Here is a 20,419-nt window from a genome sequence, read left to right on the forward strand (position 1 = left end):
ATTATTGGGTTCTCTGGAGTCTAACTTCTTGAGTTCTTTGTATATATTGGATATTCAATCAGATGTAAGATTGGTAAAGATATTTTTCTAATCTGTTTGTTGCTGTTTTATCCTATTGACAGTTACTTTTGCCTTACAGAAGCTTTGCAATTATATGAGGTTCCCTTTATTGATTCCTGATCTTAGAGCATAAGCCTTTTGTTTTCTGTTCAGGAAAATTTCCCCTTTGCCCATGTATTCAAGGCTCTTCCCCACAATAACAGATTTTTTTTTTCATTTTAAATTGGGATTTACTAAAAGTAAAAAGTATCCATCCAATACATTCACAGGGTCAACAAAAAGGCATACTCAGTAGAATGTTATACTTATATAATATTCCTAAGCTTCTAAACTAGAAAACAGTCAAATACACACCACTAGATGAACACATAAACAGATAATAATACACCGGTGTACATCATGGGGAATGGTGACCATTTGTGAGAACACGTTCCCTACAACTATATGCAACTACTGGGTAAATACCATATGCTTTGTGCCAAAAAAGCAACCAAAAGCAAAAGAAAATTCCAGACCCTAAAATATACGTAGTGGCTCCTTTAATTTTTCTATTAAAGCATGTTTTTTCTTTGATGTCAAGAGTAAGTCAAGGCAGTACAGGGTATGCTGTGGGTACTGGTCATCTTGTTTCTTGACCTGAGTCCAGATTGCATGGATATTAACATTATGGGAGTTCACTGATATATACAACCGTAATTGACTGGTTGCTTTTCGACGTGGGTAATGAGTTGAAGTGAAAAATTTCTAAATGTTCCTCCATTTATTTTAAGATTATGCCATGCCTACCCACCATAAACAGAAACTACTGTGATCCTAAAATTCCAACTCCTGATTTCAGTGACACGAAATACCGTAGAGTTATTTTCTTATGACTACAGGTCTAGCTGTGACTGTGACTCACTGCCACTCTCTTCCTGGTGGCACATGACATAAGATGATCCACAGCCAACTGTTAGCTCCCCAAAATATCAAAATTCAAAAATTAAAGTTTGAGGTCTACTCAATGCATATCACTTTTATGCTACCATATCTGTCAGGGACCTTTTATAGTTAATGACGAACATCTGGTTTATTGTCTACATCAGGGGAACTTAAAACCCACCACACACAGGATAGTAGCACAAAATGATAAAGAAGAACCTTGGAAATACTGATTTGATAATCATCTGCTTTCATAAATATAAACAATTAACCCTGGAGAGTGACAAATAATATCCCACAACAGGCTCTCTCGGTTACCTTGCCAGAAATCAGCAGCACAGTGTATCTGTTTGGACAGCAGGGAAGTGTTTGCTTTAATACCACCACCTGCAGAATGAAATTCAACCAATTAAGTTAGGAAATTGCCATTTGCAGATAATTATTATTTAGCCAGTTTCTAACTTCACAGCTCCGCAGCCATTTGAGGACAAGGTCTCACAACTGCCACAGGGTGTGGTGTTGGAGATGGTCTATTTTAACTTAATGATCTGGAAGAGGAAATAACCAGCACGGTAATGACATTGCAAATGATGCTAAATTGAGAGAGTTGCAAATGCAAATAAAAGCAGTCTAACAAAATGGGGAGACTTTGCTGATAAAATCTGGGCTTTAGTGAAGAAGTCAGTCCATTGAATTGCCAACTGTTGGCCCAGGCAGTAGATGCCTGAGCATACTCTGCTGAGCTCAAAAATACAGGTCTCCTATCTAAAGTAATTGAATATTTTACTTTAGCACTGCGGTTTAAAAGCACCCTTTTTATTAAAAATAGCTTCCTCGTTGCAGGGAAAATGGGATCCTAGTGTAAAGAGTACCCATGCATGCCACACTCAGTTTCCCCTATTATTAGAATCATACATTAACGGCACACATTTTTCACAACTAATGAACCAATATTGACATACTCTTATTTTTAAGTTTTGTTGTTGTTTTTTAATTGTAAGTTGACAAATCGCAGCATCTACTTCTGCTGTACAAATGATTTTATGATGTATTATCCCAGTATGGAAAAAATTAAGTCCTGCTAATTAAAATAAATCCATCATCTCAAATACTTATTTGTATGTGGAGAACATTAGAAATTGACGTTGTGGTTTTGAAATATATTTTATTGTTTAGCATACTCACTACACTGTGAACTACATTTAAAATAAACAAATGATCTTCCTAATGTAGGCTTTGTTTCTTCTGCCTAGCACCTCCACACCCCACCAATCCACTCTGCTTCTTCGAGTTTCAGTTGTTTTAAACTCAACAGATAAGGTAGACTATGTATACTTATTCTCTGTGTATCTTCTTTATTTAGCGTGCTGTCCTCCAATTCCAGTTGTATCGTTATACATGGTCAAATTTCATTTTTAAGGCTAAAATAGTATTTCATTGTATAGGCATATCACAGTCCCTTTTTCTGTTCACGTGCATGAACACTTATTAGCTCCTGTGAATAGTGAGTGCTGCAGTGACTCTGGAAGTTCAGACATCTCAACCTAATGATTTCAAATTCTTTTGGGTAAATACACTTAAGTAAAATGATTAGATCTTATAGTGATTCTAATTTTGGTTGTTTCTGGAAAATTCATTCAGATTTCTGTGGTGACTGTATTAACTTTCTTACCAGCAATGCAAAAGGTTCCTTGTCTATCTGCATCAGTATTTTTATCATCTTTGCGATTATAGGGTCTCTTGATGGTCTGAGGTGCTGTCTCCAAGTAATTTCTGATTCGCATATTTGTGCTGATCTGTGATGTGCAGCAGTTTCTCATATATACTTTGGACATTTGTATGTCTTCTTTTGTTAATCAATCATTTTAATTCACTAACCAAAAATTTCATATCTAGGTCCATTTTAATGATGGCTTTCCCTCTTCAGAATTTCCTTGCCATTTGCGGTTAAAAAACAGAATATTGGAATTTGACTCAGCAGTTAAGAGCACTTACTTGTATGTTCAATTCCCAGCATCCCAATTACACATGTCCTTTACTACAATTCCAATGTATATTTTGGTCACCTGCATGCCCATAGTATACAGAAGCTCAGGCGTTATATATATTGATTGGTGTTTATTATTTGCCATAACAATGTTGGCCAAGGCTTCAAAATCTTTCAGTGCCTTGCCTTTTCTCCTCTCCTAACTCTATGCACTGCAAAGTCCTTCTTCAGAGAAAGTTCTGGAATTTGCAGCTCTTTCACACATAGGCCATTATTAATTATACTGGTGCCTGACTGGTATGAAGATATGTAAGCAAGGCACATTGATGAAATGGTATGTCTTGTTCCATCTTCTTCTACTTTTGCTTCCCATCCCCCACATGAGACAGCCTCTAGTCTATGGGGCTGGCTAGGGTAGAAGGAATATATTTTCCCTAGTTGAGATAATACTTTGGAAAGCTTTTTACTCTGGGTCACTAGGCCTTTCTCATAAAAAGGGCTGCGGAGGACTCCAGAGTGATTGCATTTCCCATGCCTCAACCCAATCACCCAGAGATCTCTATAGTCTTTATCAGGAAATCTGATGCATCCCTCGAGGTAAGCCTCTCTGAATGCCGTCCTTCTATGAGTCTCTTACTCTCATGCTGCTTCGCATTGAGCCTCATTAAATTCTAAAATTGTTGTGTACATGGCCCTATCAGTTTGTCTCTCCAGAGGCTTCTGCTTCAGGTAAGCATAGCTCAGCTGTCACTATAGATTTGCCTGTATTTCCAGATACAAGCATAATGTTTTCATCTAAAGCCACAGTTCTCTAATAAAATCAAGAATAATTGCTAATTCTCAACTTTTCTAGGTATTTCCCTTAATAAGAATGAGTAATGACATCTTTACATTAGATCTGAAACAGGTATCTCTTTCACATTGATGTTTAGTTAAAGAATATGGCTAGAAGATACTGAATACTATTATTCTAAGAGATGTCACAGAAAGTTCCTCGTGTTAAGGGTATAAAGAATTTGTTACTCATAAATTTGGTTGACAAATAAGTATGTGCCTACTAAGTGCTGGATACTACTCTTTTTTAATTTAATTAAAGCGTACTTGCATTGTTTTTCTCTCTCTTCTTCCCCTCCCATGTCCCTCCTTTTCGTCTTGAATTCATTATCTCATTTTCTTTAATTATGCCACATGCCCCCTTTGTGTATGCGTGTGTGTGTGTGTGTGTGTGTGTGTGTGTGTGTGTGTGTGTGTATGCACGAGCATGCGTGCCTGTTCAAGTACAATGTCTTAGATTCATTTTTTTAGGCTGACCATTTGGTATCAGATAACACAGCAGGAGCCGCATGCCTGAAGAATACGAAATTTTCCTCTCCCAGCAGTTGTTAATTGGTTGTAACTTTTTCTGTAAGGGTTAAGTCCAATGAAATTTCTTCCATCTACTTTGAAATGCCAACTGCTTCTAGAATTGCTCAGGTTTTCTTGGGCAACAATCTTATTGTGATTTCAAGTCATAGCAAGACTTGTTTTGCAGTCATAGCAAGTAGGTATAATCTCACAGCAGGCTTTCTGATCTTTTTGGTTCTTATAATCTTTCCACCCCAATCTTCTGCAATGTTCCCCAGACCTTAGGTACAAAAGTACATGTTGTAGATGTATGAACTGTGACTGTAGCATCATGTTCAGGTGTTCTCTGTATATTTTGGCAAGTTTTGATTTTTCATCATGGTCTTTGTGTTGTGCAAAAATAAATTAATGCATAAATAAATAAAATTCATAGAAGATTCTATGATGAGGAGTGTGATCTGCCCATATATGTGGGTAAGAGGATAAGTATTTAGAAAACACAAAGTATTTTGAGTTAGGAACATAGTAGTACAGTGACCTTTCTAGCCATTGGTAGGTTTCTATTACCAGTTGTGATTTCCTTCCTGTTGTGTGGTCCTCAAGTCCAATCAGACAGATGCTGATTCCTAACAGATGTTAGTGCCACTATTGCACCTTTATGGAAACCTTGCTATGGTGGTAATAATTGTGCTTCAGAGGTGTCACAGCTGGGACAGAATTAATGATTGCTTTTCTCCCTTAGCATCTTCCATAACACCGTCTAGTACTATGCAAGCTAGTCCCAAAGAGGAAACTTTCTGGTCAATTCCAACTCCAATCCTTTAAACCACTCATCTAAATTTTTCCACAACAGGGACTTTTTTTTCAGCTTCTTCAAGGCAACCAAGGTCAATAGCAATAGTGCATATATTTTATCAGTCATTTGGATTCCCCTAACCAACAACTTCCTGGGAGTTTCTAATGCTTGCTACTACGATATTGTTAGAAAGGCTACGGCTTTTGCACGGATGTATTATCACCCCAACTGAGGTAACTTCATTTAACATATGTACATGTAATTTTCTACAAATTATGTAACTCTAGGTAAATATGAAGTAATGATTATCTATGCCCTCTTCAAGCATTCTTAGTGTCCAGGTACTATTCTAGAGGATGTGATTACCTCAGTGAACAAAAGAAAGCTCCTGCTTCTGTGAAACTTCTGTGCTAGGCAGAGGAGGGGCAGAAACTCATGATAGATGCCATGATTAAACAAAGCTGTGTAGAAGCAACAGAGAATCAAGAGAAACAACAAGAACGACACCAAAATCCAGCCCCAGAATGAAGGCAGAATTTTCAAAGAAAATCTCTAAACCAAGTCAAAGTGTCTTCACAGGATGTGTGAAGAAGTCCTTTGGGAACATATTTGAACTGCCATAGTGGAGAACAGAACATTGCTTTTCAATAGGGTGGGACACACTCAGAGAATTTTCAACAGAAGAATGACATGATGAGACAAATTTTCTAAGTATCATCAAGGCTAATGCACTGAGAGCTGATGGTTTGGAGTAGGGCAGACAAAGTGGAAGCTACAAAATTATGTAATGTGCGAATGAAATCATCCAGGCCAGAGATGATGGTACATTAGAAATAATGAAATATGATCAGATATTACAATCATTTTAACAAACTAATTGTACAATTACTGGAGGATTGGCTATGCTATCAAACCTTAGGAAAATGGAGGCAATGAGATGCATGGGATCTCAACAATCTTACCCTCAAGAAGAAATTATCTAGGTACTGAGCTGAATGGCAAAGCAGATCTGGATACCAGTTGTGCAAGATTCAAACTCAATAGCGGATTCTGCTGTTCACAGCATGTTTGAAGTATGAAGAATATTTGTTCGCTGTTCTGTGCAGCAATTTATTTCACAGGAGCCAAAAAATCGGTCCCAGAGTTTGAGTCATATTTTATAAGTTGATCACACCTAAGTGGTCCTCTTTCTACTGCTCCATACTTTTCTTCCACCTGATAAGTGGCAGTGTGCTCACCAAAGTAGTGGGTGATTGCTAATTACACCCCCAACTTCATAATAACATGTTTCTATGGTATGTGGACCCTTTTCTTTAGAGATTATCAAAAGAGCACGACAGGGATGGTTTTTAGTGCAATTCATGCTGAACAGTGCATGTATTTTTCCTCATTAACAAAAGGATACAATGTGCAAGAGAAGCCGTTAGAAGAAAGGCAAAACATGTAAGCAATCAGACAAAATTCATGGGGCCAGCTAGTCATAACAGCCTAAGAAATGTGTGAGGGCCAGCCAAATGCTTGACTTCAACAGTTTTGTAGGATCCCCTGTATACTTTACTACTGTTGTTGGGAGCATCTGTACCCCAGTGGTGCTACTTTGGGTGGCATATTCTCACTTAGTAGATAAGAGGAAGCATGGTGAAGTAGAAAGAGACCTACTTAATCTTAATTGGCTGATTTCTTCTAGAAAAAATATTCCTGGGCAGAAGAGGAACAAGAACAAAAGAAAATAAATTGAGGTATTTCATAGCTTATAATTTTTTTTCTTAACTGGTAATGCCTATTATTTTTTGAACTCTGTATGTCAGAAGCTGGAATGAGATCCATGTATTGTTTATATAAATGTTCTAAGCAACCTTTGGAGGTAGGCATTGTTATCCCCACATTGTAGATGAAATAATAAAAGCACTAAGGCTTTGAATGCATTTAAAAACAAAACCTTTCTTTTGTCTTTACCACACCTTGAAAAATAACTCAAATATTTCCTCCAAAATATTTCATGTAAGCAAATGAGGACAGTCAAATTTATGAAACCTGAGACTAGTCATAGGCCAGGAGAGAAGAATACTGTGCTGTGTACAATTGCATGAAGGTTATACACAAGGACAACTGGGGCAAGTTTTGTAGTATCAGAAAATTAGAGGGCAATTTGTTCCCTCTGCCCCAAATCATCACCACTGGCTGAAAAGTTCACACTAAATACTTTGTGACCATTGGTCATGACAAGGTTCCCTTGTTCATCCATGTGTTTATTATCTAGCCTATTTAACTCTGACTTGGTCCAATCTTTCATATGTGACTTGAGAAAAATCACTGACATGAAGACTCTGATATGTATATTGTTATCCTTGGATATTTGAGCTTGTTAAATATCTTAGTGGTTACTACTGTCCATCCATATGCTTCCATTCCTGCATCCCTTCCCACCCACCCACTTCCACCTCACCCCTCTAGCATCCCACTTCACTGAAGCAACAAGCCTCCTCAGGACCAAGGGCCTTCTCTCCCATTAACGGCAGATAAGGCAGTCCTCTGCTACAAATATAACCCACTCATGTATACTCTTTGGTTGGTGTTTTAGTCCCTGGGAGCTCTGTGGGGTATGGATAGTTGATATTGTTATTCTTCTTATGGGGTTACAATCCCCTTCAGCTTCTCCAGTCCTTCCCCTAACTCTCCCACTGGGGTCTCTGGTCTCAGACCAATGGTAGACTATGAGTATCTGCATTTGTCTTAGTCAGATGCTGCCATAACCTCTCAGAGGGCAGCCATGCCAGGCTTTTGTCTACAAGCACTTCTTGACACCAGCAATAGTAACTGGGTATGGTGACTGCAGATAAGATGGATCCCAAGGTAGGTGGTCTCTGGATGGACTTCTCTTCAGTTTCTGCTTCATTTTTTTTCTGTCCCTGCATTTATGTTAGAGAGGAACAACTCTGGGTTAAATTTTTTTTGAGATGGATGGGTGACCACTTCCTTCTATTAGTGGCCATGTTCATCTACTAGAGGTTCTATCTTCAGGTTCTATCTCCCCGATGTTGGGTATTTTGAACAATGCCATCCCTATTGGGTCCTAGGAGCCTCTCATCCCTGGCATCTGGGACTTTCTAATGGTTCCCCCTGCTCCCCACCCCACACTGCTACTTATTTCTATTCATTCTCCTGGTCATCTGGACTTCTCTCCAGTCTCTTCCCATACCTGGTACTGGCCCCCTTTTCCCTCCCCATCTCCTCTTCCACCCAGGCCCCTTCCTCCCTCCTTTTTCCTCCAGTGATCAAATTGTTCACTAAGTGGGGTTGAAGCATTCACTGTTTGGACTTCCTCCTTGCTAACTTTCAAATTGTCTATGAGTTGTATTGTGGGTATTATGAGCTTCTTAGCTAATGTCCACTTATCAGTGAGTACATACCATGTATGTCCTTTTGGGTTTGAGTTACCATGCTCAGGATATTTTCTAGTTCCATCCATTGACCTAAGACTTTCATGTAGTCATTGTTTTTAATAACTGAGTAGTAACCCATTGCGTATATGTACGACATTTTCTGTTATCCATTCCTCTGATGAAGGATATCTGCATTTTTTCCAGCTTCTGGCTATCATAAATAAGGCTGCTATGAACATTGTGAAGCATGTGGCCTTCTTATATGTTGGAGCATCTTTTGGGTATATGCCCAAGAGTGGTAGAGCTGGGTCCTCAGGTGCAATTTTCCGAGAAACCGCCAGACTGACTTCCAGAGCTCCAACCAGCAATGGAGGAATATTCCTCTTTCTTTACATCCTCACCAGCATCTGCTGTCACCTGAGATTTTTATCTTAGTCATTCCGACTAATGTGAGGTAGAGTCTCAGGATCATTCATTTTGATTTGCATTTTCCTCATGACTAAGGATGTCGAACATTTCTTTAAATGCTTTTCTGTCATTCAAAATTCCTCAGTTGAGAATTCTTTGCTTAGCTCTGTACCCCATTTTTAGATTGGGATATTTGGTTTTCTGGAGTCTTGTATATATTAGATAGTACCCCTCTATCACATGTAGAGTTGGTAATCATCTTTTCCCAATCTGTAGGTTACCATTTTGTCCTGTTGTCAGTGTCCTTTGCCTTACAGAAAGTTTTCAGTTTCACGCTGTCCCACTTGTTAATTGTTGATCTTAGAGTCTGAGCCATTGGTGTTGTGTTCAGAAAAATTTCCCCCTGTACCAATGTGTTTGATGCACTTTGCCACTTCCTCTTCTATTAGATTCAGTGTATCAACTTTTATGTGGAGGTCCTTGATCCACTTGGATTTGAGCTTTGTACAAGGAGATATTAATGGATCAATTTTCATTCTTCCATTTGCAGCACCACTTGTTGAAAATGTCTCCCCCCCCCCATTGTATGGTTTTGCCTTTTTTTTTTCAAAGATCAAGTAACAATAGGTGTGTAGTTCCATTTGTGGGTCTTTAGTTTTATTCCACTGATCTACCTGTTTGTCTCTGTAGCAATACCATGTGGTTTTTAACACTATTGTTCACTAATACAACTTGAAGTCAAGCATGGTGATTCCCCCCAGATGTTAGTATATTGTTGAGAATTGTTTTTGCTATTCTTTTTCCTCCCAAAAGAGGTTGACATAGCTCTTTCTATTTCTATGAAGAAATGAGTTGTAATTTTGATGGGGATTGCATTGAATCTGTAGATTTCTTTTGGCAAGATGGCCATTTTTACTATGTTAATCCCACTGATCCATGAGCATGGGAGATCTTTTTCATTTCTGAGATATTCTTTGACTTCTTTCTTCAGGGACTTAAAGTTCTTGTCATACAGATCTTTCACTTGCTTGGTTAGGGTCACACCAAGGTATTTTATATTCTTTGTGACTATTGTGAAGGCTTTGTATCTCTAATTTCTTTCTCAGCCCATTTATCCTTTGTGTAGAGGAAGGCTACTTATTTGAGTTAATTTTATATCCAGTTATTTTATATCCAGCTACTTTGACTTCTTTGTTCCCTATTTGTATTCTTTTGTCCTTCTGTTGTTGTCCAATTGCTTGAGCTAGAACTTAAAATAATATATTGAAAAAATAGGGAGAGAGTGGTCAGTCTTGTCTTATCTCTGATTTTAGTGGAATTGCTTCAAGTTTTTTGATTTAATTAGATATTGCATGTTGGTTTGTTGTATATTGCATTTAATATGTTTAGGTATGTACCTTGAATTCCTGATCTTTCCAAGACTTTTGACATGAAGGAATGTTGTAGTCTGTCAAAGGCTTTTTCATTATCTATTGAGATGATCATGTGGTTTTCTTTGTTTATATAGTGCATGACATTGATGGATTTTCTTATATTGAACCATCCCTGCATCACTGAGATGAGCCTATTTGTTTATGATGAAGAATTGTTTTGATGTGCTCTTGGATTCAGCTTTTGAGAACTTTATTAATTATTTTTCATCGTGAATCATAAACAAAGTTGGTCTGACATTCTGTTCTCTTTCTTTGTTGGGTCTTTGTGTAGTTTAGGTATCAGTGAAACTATGGCTACATAAAACAAATTAGTTAGTGTTCCCTCTGTTTCTATTTTGTGGAATAGTTTGAAAAATATTTCTATTAGTACTTTGAAGATATGATGGAATACTACACTAAAACCATCTGGCCCTGGGCTCTTTTGGTTGGGAGACTTTTATGGACTACTTTTATTTCCTTAGGGGTTTTGGAACTGGTTAGATAGTTTATCTGGTTCTCATTTAACTTTGGAGTAAGCACGTGAAGGATACTACTTTGCCATTTTTGTATATGATTATAAATTTTTGTAATATGTTTAAATGAATATACTACATATATACATATGTGAATAAAGATCTAGAGTAATATTGTGATATAAAAGTAGAGGCAGTTAGATTATAGATATGTATAGGGAGAAATTAATAAGATAAATAGAAATGAATGGGCAAAGAAAGATTAATATTAAGATTGAGATTTTTGTCTCCACCCAAAAGATCTTATTCACTTGGATGTGCAGCAAGATTTATGCATCTAATATTTTTGTAGTTCACTGGCAATTTCATTAATCAAGTAATGAGGTATGGTATTTGGTGGTTACAGATTTGTTAAGGTTTTGCATGTGAAAAATCTATAGTGAATGTGAAAACCATGATGAATACAGCAAGGTTTCTCTAAGATAATTCTAAAAGCCCTTAGCAGTGGTTCTCAACTTTCCTAATGCTGAGACCTTTCAATACACTTAGTTCCTCATGTTGTGGTGACCCCACTCCAAACCATAAAATTATATTTGTTGCTACTTCACAACTGTAATTTTACTACTGTTATGAATTGTAATGCAAATATCTGATATGCAGGATCTCTGCTATTCAATCCCCTGATGAGTGGAGACTCACAGGCTTCAGTTTTCTTAAGTGGATTAAGATTAAACAAATAACATGAGCTTTCTTTCAGTATGATTTGATGTTCAGATTTGCTGGTGAACAGGGAGCCCTGGTTGAAAGACATGGATATAACATGCTTAAGTCTACTTGAGGGCAATGCTGATATCATGTCTGCTTTAATCAGCATCTACAGTCCCCTACACTTCAAAGGACAGACTACATGGAGAAGATAATAGGACCTTAGTATAAGTGCTTCAGAGTGTTCAATGATCACTCTGTAAGGAAAACCCAGGTATTAGAGATGGAAACAAGACTTACCCAATGGGCTGAGGATAAGGAGCCAAATATGTTGAGTAGCATTATCTGCAGCCAACAGTGAATGTACAAGGGAAGACTAGGGAAGAAGACTTGCTTGCTGGAGGTACACTATAATTTTGCCCTTGGCATGTTTAAAGAAAGATTGGGGAACATGGCTTGCATTAAGAGAATGATGATTTTTTTATTATTCATTTTTCCTTTTTATTATTAGATACTCTGTATTTACACTTGAGATGATATTCCTTTCCCCCACCCTGCTCCCATCCCTCATCGCCCTCCACTTGTCTCCACAAAGGTGAACTCCCTCCTAATCACCCTCTCCACCCCATTGCCTTGGCATTCCCCTACACTGGGAAAATGTGCCCTCCCTAGGCCAAAGCCTCTGCTCATATTGATGCCAGACACTGCTATCTTCAGCTACATACACAACTGGATCAATAGGTTTCTCAATGAGTGCACAAAGGTTGGTGTTTTAGTCCAAGGAAATTTTGGAGGGTTTGGTTGGTTGATAATGTTATTCTTTCAATGAGGTGGCAACCCCTCTCAGCTCCTTAGGTTCTTTCTTAGCACCCTCATTGGGGTCCCCAAGTGCAGTCTGGTGGTTAGCTGCAAACATGCTCAGCTGTATCTATGTGACTCTAGCATAGTCCCTGAGGGGGCATCTCTGTCTGGTTCTTGCCAGTAAGTACTCTTTGGGATCAGCTATAGTGCTTGGATTTGGTGACTGCATATGTGGTAGATTCCAAGGTGAGGCAGTTTCTGAGTGATCTTTTTCTTCAATTCCTGTTAGTCAATTTGACCTTGCATTTCCTCCTGTGAGTGTTTAGTTCTCCCTTCTAAGACTGAGGCATCCCTATTTTAGCCTTGCTTCTTTTTGTGCTTCATAATGTCTGTGAATTGCTTCTTGGGTATTCAGAGCTTTCTGGAGCTACTATCCACTTATCAGTGAGTATATACCATGTGTGCAGTTTTGTGACTGTGTTACCTCACTCAGGGTAATAGTCTCTAGTTCCATCCATTTGCGTACAAATTTCAGAAAGTCATTGTTTCCAATATGTGAGTATTACTGCATTGTGTAAATTTACCACACTTTCTATAACCATTCCTTTGTTGAAGGATATCTAGGTTCTTTCCATCTTCTGGCTATTATGAATAAGGCTGCGATAAACATGGTAGAGTATGTGTCCTTGATATATGTTGGTCTATCTTTAGGGTATATGCCAAGGAATGGAATAACTGGGTTTTCAGGTAGTACAAAGTCCAATTTTCTAAGGAACCACCAGATGGATTTCCAGAGTGGTTTCCCCCAGAAGTGTTTTTACTTTTTTGTTGAGAATGAATTTCGCTATTGTAGGTTTTTTGTTATTCCAGTTGAATGAGCAAATTGCTCTTTCCAACTTTATGAAGAATTGAGATGGAATTTTAATGGGGATTGCATTGAATCTGTAGATTGCTATTAGCAAGATGGCTTTTTTGTTTTGGTTTTTTTTTTTCCTTACAACTTTATTTGAAAAAACAGAGATACAGGTACAGATTTTTAAAGACATTTGACATAAAACAATATGAGTATATCTTTGTCAGTACTTGATATTTTTAAAGGTTTGATAGTATGCATTGAAATCTTAATAGTTACAATAGGCATAAAGTACATGTAAAACAAAATATAACACGGAAATAGTTAACATTTTATTGGTGTGTAAAGATTAAATATAATGATTTTTAAATAACAAAAATTGCTACAAGGCTTTTTTCTTAGTTCTTGAGTTATTAATGATTTAAGGTCTAGGTGTACCCCACTCTGAGAGGATGCTATACACCTACTGTTTTGTTTTTTTATTTATTATTTCTAAGAAGGGATGGGGCTTCCACTTTTTGGTCTTTCTTTTTTTTTCTTTCTTTTTTTTTTGGAATGTCATATGGTCTGTGAGTTGTTTCTTGGGTATTCAGAGCTTTCTGGGGCTAGTATTGAATTACCAGCGACTGCATATTATGTCTGTTATTTTGTTACTGGGTTATCTCACTCAGTATGATATTTTCTATATACATCCATTTTCCTAGGAATTTCATAAAGTCATTGTTTCTAATAGCTGAGTAGTGCTCCACTGTGTAAATATTCCACAATTTTTGTATCCATTCATCTACTGAAGGACATCTGGGTTCTTCCCAGCTTCGGCGTATTATCAATAACGCTGCTATGAACATGGTGGAGCATTTGTCCTTATTGTATGTTGGTGCATTTTGCGGGTGTATGCTGAGAAGTGGAATTACTAGTCTTCAGGTAGTACTATGTCCAATTTTCTGAGGAAAAGCCAGACTAATTTCAGGAGTGGTTGTACCAGCTTACAACCCAACAAAAAGTGGAGGAGTATTTCTCTTTCTCTGCATCCTCTCCAGCATCTGCTGTCATCTGATTTTTGATCTTAGCCATTCTGACTGGTGTGAGGTGGAATCTCAGGGTTGTTTTATTTTGCATTTCCCTGATGACTAGGGAAGTCCAGCATTTCCTTAGGTGATTCTCAGACATTCTATATTCATTAATTGAGAATTCTTGTTTAGCACTGTACCCAATTTTTAATAGGATTGTTTGATTCTCTGGAGTCTAACTTCTTGAGTTCTTTGTATATATTGGATATTAGACCTCTATCAGATGTGAAATTGGTAAGGATTTTTTCCTAATCTATTGGCTGCCATTTTGTTTTCTTGACAGTGTACTTAGCTTAACAGAAACCTTGCAATCTCATTAAGTCCCATTTATCAGTTCTTGATCTTAGAACACAAGCCATTGGTGTTCTGTTCAGAAAAATTTCCCCTGTGCCTATGTGTTCTAAGGTTTTTCTCACTTTCTCTTCTATTAGTTTCAGTGTGCCAGGTCTTATGTGGAGATCTTTGATCCACTTGCACTTGAGCTTTGTAGAAAGATATAAGAAAGGATCTATTTTCATTCTTCAGCATGCTGACTGCCAGTTGAGCCAACACCATTTGTTGAAGAGGCTGTCCTTTTTCTATTGAATGTTTTCAACACCTTTCTCAAAAATCAAGTGACCATATGTGTGAGAGTTAATTTCTGAATCGTATATTCTGTTCCATTGATCTACCTGCCTATCTCTGTATCAGTATCATTTGGTTTTTAACACAATTGCTTTGTAATATAGCTTGAGGTCAGGGATAGTGATTTCTGAAGATGTATTCTTGTTGTTGAGAATAGATTTCAATATTCTAGGTATTTTTTTTATTCCAGATGAATTTGCAAATTGCTCTTTCCAACTCTATGAAGAATGGAGTTGGAATTTTGATGGGGATTGCATTAAATCTGTAAGTTGCTTTAGGTAAGATGGCCATTTTTACAATGTTGATCCTTCCAATCCATGAGCATGGGAGATCTTTCCATCTTCTGAGATTTTCCTCGATTTCCTTCTTCAGAGATTTGAAGTTCTTGTCATACAGATCCTTCACTTGTTAGGGTCACACCAAGGTATTTCATATTGTTTATGACTATGGTGAAGGGTATCTTTACCCTAATTTCTTTCTCAGCATGTTTGTCCTTTGAGTAGAGGGAGGCCACTGATGTTTCAGTTAATTTTATATCCAGCCACTTTGCTGAAATTTTTTATCAGCTGTAAAAGTTCTCTGGTGGAAATTTTTGGGTCACTTAAGTATACTATCATGTCATCAGCAAATAGTGATATTTTTACTTCTTTCTTTCAGATTTGTATCCACTTGATTTTCTTTTGCTGTCCAATTGCTATGGCCAGGGCTTTCAGTACTATGTTGTATCAATAAGGGGAGAGTGGGCAGCCTTGTCTAGTCCCTGATTTGAGTGGGATTCCTTCAAATTTCTCACCGTTTAGTTTGATGTTTGCTACTGGTTTGCTGTATATTACTTTTACTATGTTTAGTTTTGGGCCTTGGATTCCTGATCTTACCAAGACTTTTATCATGAAGGGGTGTTGAATTTTGTTGTAGGCTTTCTCAGCATCTAGTGAGATGATCATGTGGTTTATTTCTTTAAGTTTGTTTACATGGTGGATTATTTTAATGGATTTCCATATGTTGAACCATCCTTGTATCCCTGGGATAAAGCTTACTTGGTCACGGTGGATGATTATATTGATGTGTTCTTGGATTCAGTTTGTAAGAATTTTATTGAGTATTTTTGCATCGATGTTCATTAGAGAAATTGGTCTGAAATTCTCTTTCTTTGTAGTGTTTTTGTGTGGTTTAGATATGAGAGTAATTGTGGCTTGGAAAAACTAGTTGAGTAGTATTCCTTCTGTTTCTATTTTTGGCATAGTTCGGAGAGTATAGGTATTAGGTCTTTAATAAATGTCTTATAGAATTCTCAACTAAACTTATCTAGTTCTGGGCTTTTGTTGGTTGGAAGCTTTTGATGACTGCTTCTGTTTCTTTAGGTATTATGGAACTGTTTAGATGGTTTATCTGGTTCTGATTTAAAGTTGGTATCTGGTATCTGTCTGAAAATTTATCCATTTCCTCCAGATGTTCCAGTTTTGTTGAGTATACGCTTTTGTAGTAGGATCTGATGATTTCTTGAATTTCCCCAGTTTCTGTTATTATATCTCCACTATCATTTCTGATTTTATTGAATTGGATACTCTTTCTTTGCTCTGTCTTTAGTCTGGTCAAGGGCTTAGCGATCTTGTCAATTTTCTCAAAAAAAAACAGCTACTGGTTTGTTGATTTCTTGTATAGTTCTTTTTGTCTCTATTTGGATGATTTTTGCTCTGAGATTGATTATTTCCTGCCGTCTACTCCTCTTGGGTTCATCTGCTTCTTTTTGTTCTAGAGAGTTCAGGTATGCTGTCAACCTGCTACTGTATGTTCTCTCCAGTTACTTTTTGGAGGCATTCATAGCTATAAGTTTTCCTCTCAGTACTGCTTTCATTTCATCCTATCAGTTTGGGTATTTAGTGGTATCGTTTTCATTAAATTCTAAAAAAATCCTTGATTTCTTTCTTTATTTCTTTCTTGATCAAGCTATCATTGAGCATAGCATTGTTCAGCTTCCATGTGTATGTTGGCTTTTGTATGTGTGTGTGTGTGTGTTATTAAGACCAGCCTTAGTCCATGGTTGTCTGATAGAATGCATGGGTGTATTTTGATCTTCTTGTATCTGTTGAGGTCTGTTTTTGAAGGACAGTATGTTCACTTTTGGAGGAGGTTCCCTGAGGTGCTGAGAAGAATGTATAGTTTTTTGGTTTTGGATGGAATGTCCTGTTGACATCTGTTAATTCCAGTTGGTTCTGTTAGTCTCACTGTGTCTCTATTCAGTTTCTGCCTCCATGATCTGTCCATTGATGAGAGTGGGGTGTTGAAGTCTCCCACTATTATTGTGTGTGGTGTAATATATGCTTTGAACTTTAGTAGGGTTTCTTTTATAAATGTTGGTGCCCTTGTATTTGGAGCATAGATTTTCAAGATTGAGAGTTCATCTTGTTATGTTTTTCCATGATGAGCAAAAAGTGTACTTCCTTACCCTTTTTGATAACTTTTGGTTGAAAATCTATTTTATTTGATATTAGAATAGCTACTCCAGCTTACTTCCTGCGTCCATTTGCCTGGAAGTTTTTTCCCTGCCTTTTACTCTGAGGTAGTTTCTGTCTTTGACTCTGAGATTAGTGTCCTGTATACAGCAAAAGGCTGGACGCTGTTTCCTTATCCATTCTGATAGTCTGTGTCTTTTTATTGGGGAATTGAGTCCATCGATATGAAGAGAAATTATGGAATAGTGATTTTTCTTTCCTGTTATTTTTGTTGTTAGAGGTAAACTTATGTTTGTGTGCTTGTCTTCTTTTGGTTTCGTTGCAAGATTATTTTTTGCTTTTCCTTGTGTGAAGTTTCCTTTCTTGTGTTGGATTTGTCTATTTATCATCCTATTAAGGGCTGGATTTGTGGACAGATATTATGTAAATTTGGTTTTGTCCTGGAACATCTTGGTTTCTCCATCTATGGTGATTGAGACTTTTGCTGGTTATAGTAACTTGGGCTGGCATTTGTGTTCTCTTAGGGTCTGTATAATGTCTGTCCGGTATCTTCTAGCTTTCACAGTCTCTGTTGAGAAGTCTAGTGTAATTCTGATTGGTCTGCCTTTATATGTTACTTGTCCTTTATCCCTTCCAGGTTTTGGGATTCTTTCTTTTTTTAATATTCGGTGTTTTGACTACTATGTTTCCAGAGGAGTTTTTTTTTTTTTTTTTTTTTTTTTTTTTTTTTTTGTCCAATCTATTTGGAGTTCTGTAGGCTTCTTGTATATTCATGGTCATCTTGTTCTTAAGGGTAGGGAAGTTTTCTTCTATGATTTTGTTGAAGATACTAGATACTTACTGTGCCTTTTAGTTGAAATTCTTCACATTTTTCTAAACATATTATCCTTAGGTTTGGTCTTCTCATTGTGTCCTGGATCTCCTGGACCTTTTGGGTTTAGAGCTTTTTGGTTTTTGCGTCTTCTCTAACTGTTTTGTCTATGTTTTCTATGTTGTCATCGGCCCCTAAGATCCTCTCTTTTATCTCTTGTAGTCTATTGGTGATGCTTGCATCTATAACTAATGATTTCTTTTTTGGTTTTCCATCTCCAGGGTTGTCTCTTTTTGTGTTTACTTTATTGTTCCTATTTCCATTTTCAATTCCTTTATCTTTGTGGTTGTGATTTCCTGTAGTTCTTTGATTTTTCCTGTTTCTCCTGTAATTGTTTATGAGAGTTATTTATATGCTTCTCCAAGATCTCCATCATCATAATCAAGTATGATTTCAAGTCTGAGTCTTGTTTTCCTGGAGTGTTTGGCACTCTACTACTTGCTGTGGTGGGAGAGCTGTGTTCTGATGCTGCCAGGTGGCTTTGGTTACCATTGCTTAGGTTATTTTGCTTTCCTCTTGCCATCTTGTTATCTGTGATTATAGGTGATCTTGGTTTTTCTTCGTGGACCCTGTGTCTCCTATGGATCCTTCCTCTTAGGATGGAAAGCATTCCTGTAGCACTTTCAAGCTCCCAGGTACCTGTGTATGAGTGGATCTTCTGTCCAGATGCCAACAATTCATTTATAAGAATTTGTATCATTACTTAATGAAATATACCTGTCACAAATGTTTACTTGCTATTGTTTTATTTTCATTTCCATTGTGTTATTCTCTGTATTCAGTTTAGCTCTGTGGTTTTCACATTACGTTAAAATGTGTCATTATGTGGTATTCAGAAAAACAAATTTTTTTTAGGGTTGTAATGTGTTGTTATACTATATTCAACCATTTCATTATTGACTGATACTGATATTATGTTTAATTTCTCACTGTTGGAAGAAATTTTGAACTAAAAGCAATTCAAACAAATTCTTTTGAAGAATTGTTACTATTTATAGGAGAAAATACTAGTGCAAGTATTAGGTGAAAGATTATTTGGACTTTCAAAAGTCTCCACTAAAAATAGCAAGCACATAGTTTGACAACTTTTATCAGATGAACGTAACTGTAGAGCCAATACCCAGTGCCCAAATTAGAGGATAGAGACCAGACATTTCCTGAAAGATGATCCCTTTACAAAACCAAACCAAAATAAACCAAAACAACCAACAAACAAAAATGAGGATAAGAAAGGGGAAAAAATCTGGGAGGAGTGGTGAATTAGTAAATGAATATGATCAAGATGTGGTTTACAAAATTGTCTAAGAATCCCTAAAAATATTATATTATAAATTACCAACAGTCCTTATGAAGCCACTTTCTCCATTCTTAATCACCACAGAGGTAGCCATCAAACTGATAAAAACACAATAAAGTCATTTTAGTCATGTTTTAACTCAATAGAAATAGAACAACTCGCATGCCTGTACTCTTTCTTTTACCTTGGGTCATTTTCTCAGTACTGTGCCATCTGTGTAGCTTCTACCTGTAGCTGGTAGTGGTCACATTTCCTTCTCATTTCGGTCTGGTATTTCATGTTGTATAGATGCTGTGCTTCTTTATCTAGCCTACTGTCCATAGGCATTTATCTGTTTGCTTCTCACTTAGGTACTGTTAAGAATAATGCTACTATGACGATTCAAATACATGTTTGCTTGTTTCTGGCAACATATGTAAACACCTCTGTTTAATGTGCATGCAACTATGGGTAAAATTGCAAGGTCCAAAAGATGGCTATAAGTTCAGCTTCAGTGAAGACTGCTAAAAGAATTTCCAACGTACCCATAGAACATGCATACCTTTGCTTTTGAAAGTTTGTCATTCAGAAAGATTCCTTTCTTTCTAATACCAACACCTTGTAAGATTCCATGTGGCACTCTTCTCTACAGTAGGAAACATTCATTAAAAAATAAATGCTAGGAGCTCAAGACATGGCTTAGTGGTTAAGAGCACTCTCTGCTCTTCCAGAGGTCTGAGTTCAATTTCCAGAAACCATAGGGTGGTTTACAACCCTCTAAAATGTAATCTCATAGTCTTTACTAGATTTCAGGTATATATTGGAACAGAGCATTCATGTAAATAAATACAACCTATAAAAAGTGTCAGGCATGATTACATACACCTTCAGTCCCTGCACTGAGGTAGGCAGAGGCAGGAGTTTGCATAGTGAAAGACTCAGCCTCAAACACACACACACACACACACACACACACACACAC

The sequence above is a fragment of the Micromys minutus genome (genome assembly GCF_963924665.1).
Source record: "Micromys minutus genome assembly, chromosome: X".
Lineage (NCBI taxonomy): Eukaryota > Metazoa > Chordata > Mammalia > Rodentia > Muridae > Micromys > Micromys minutus.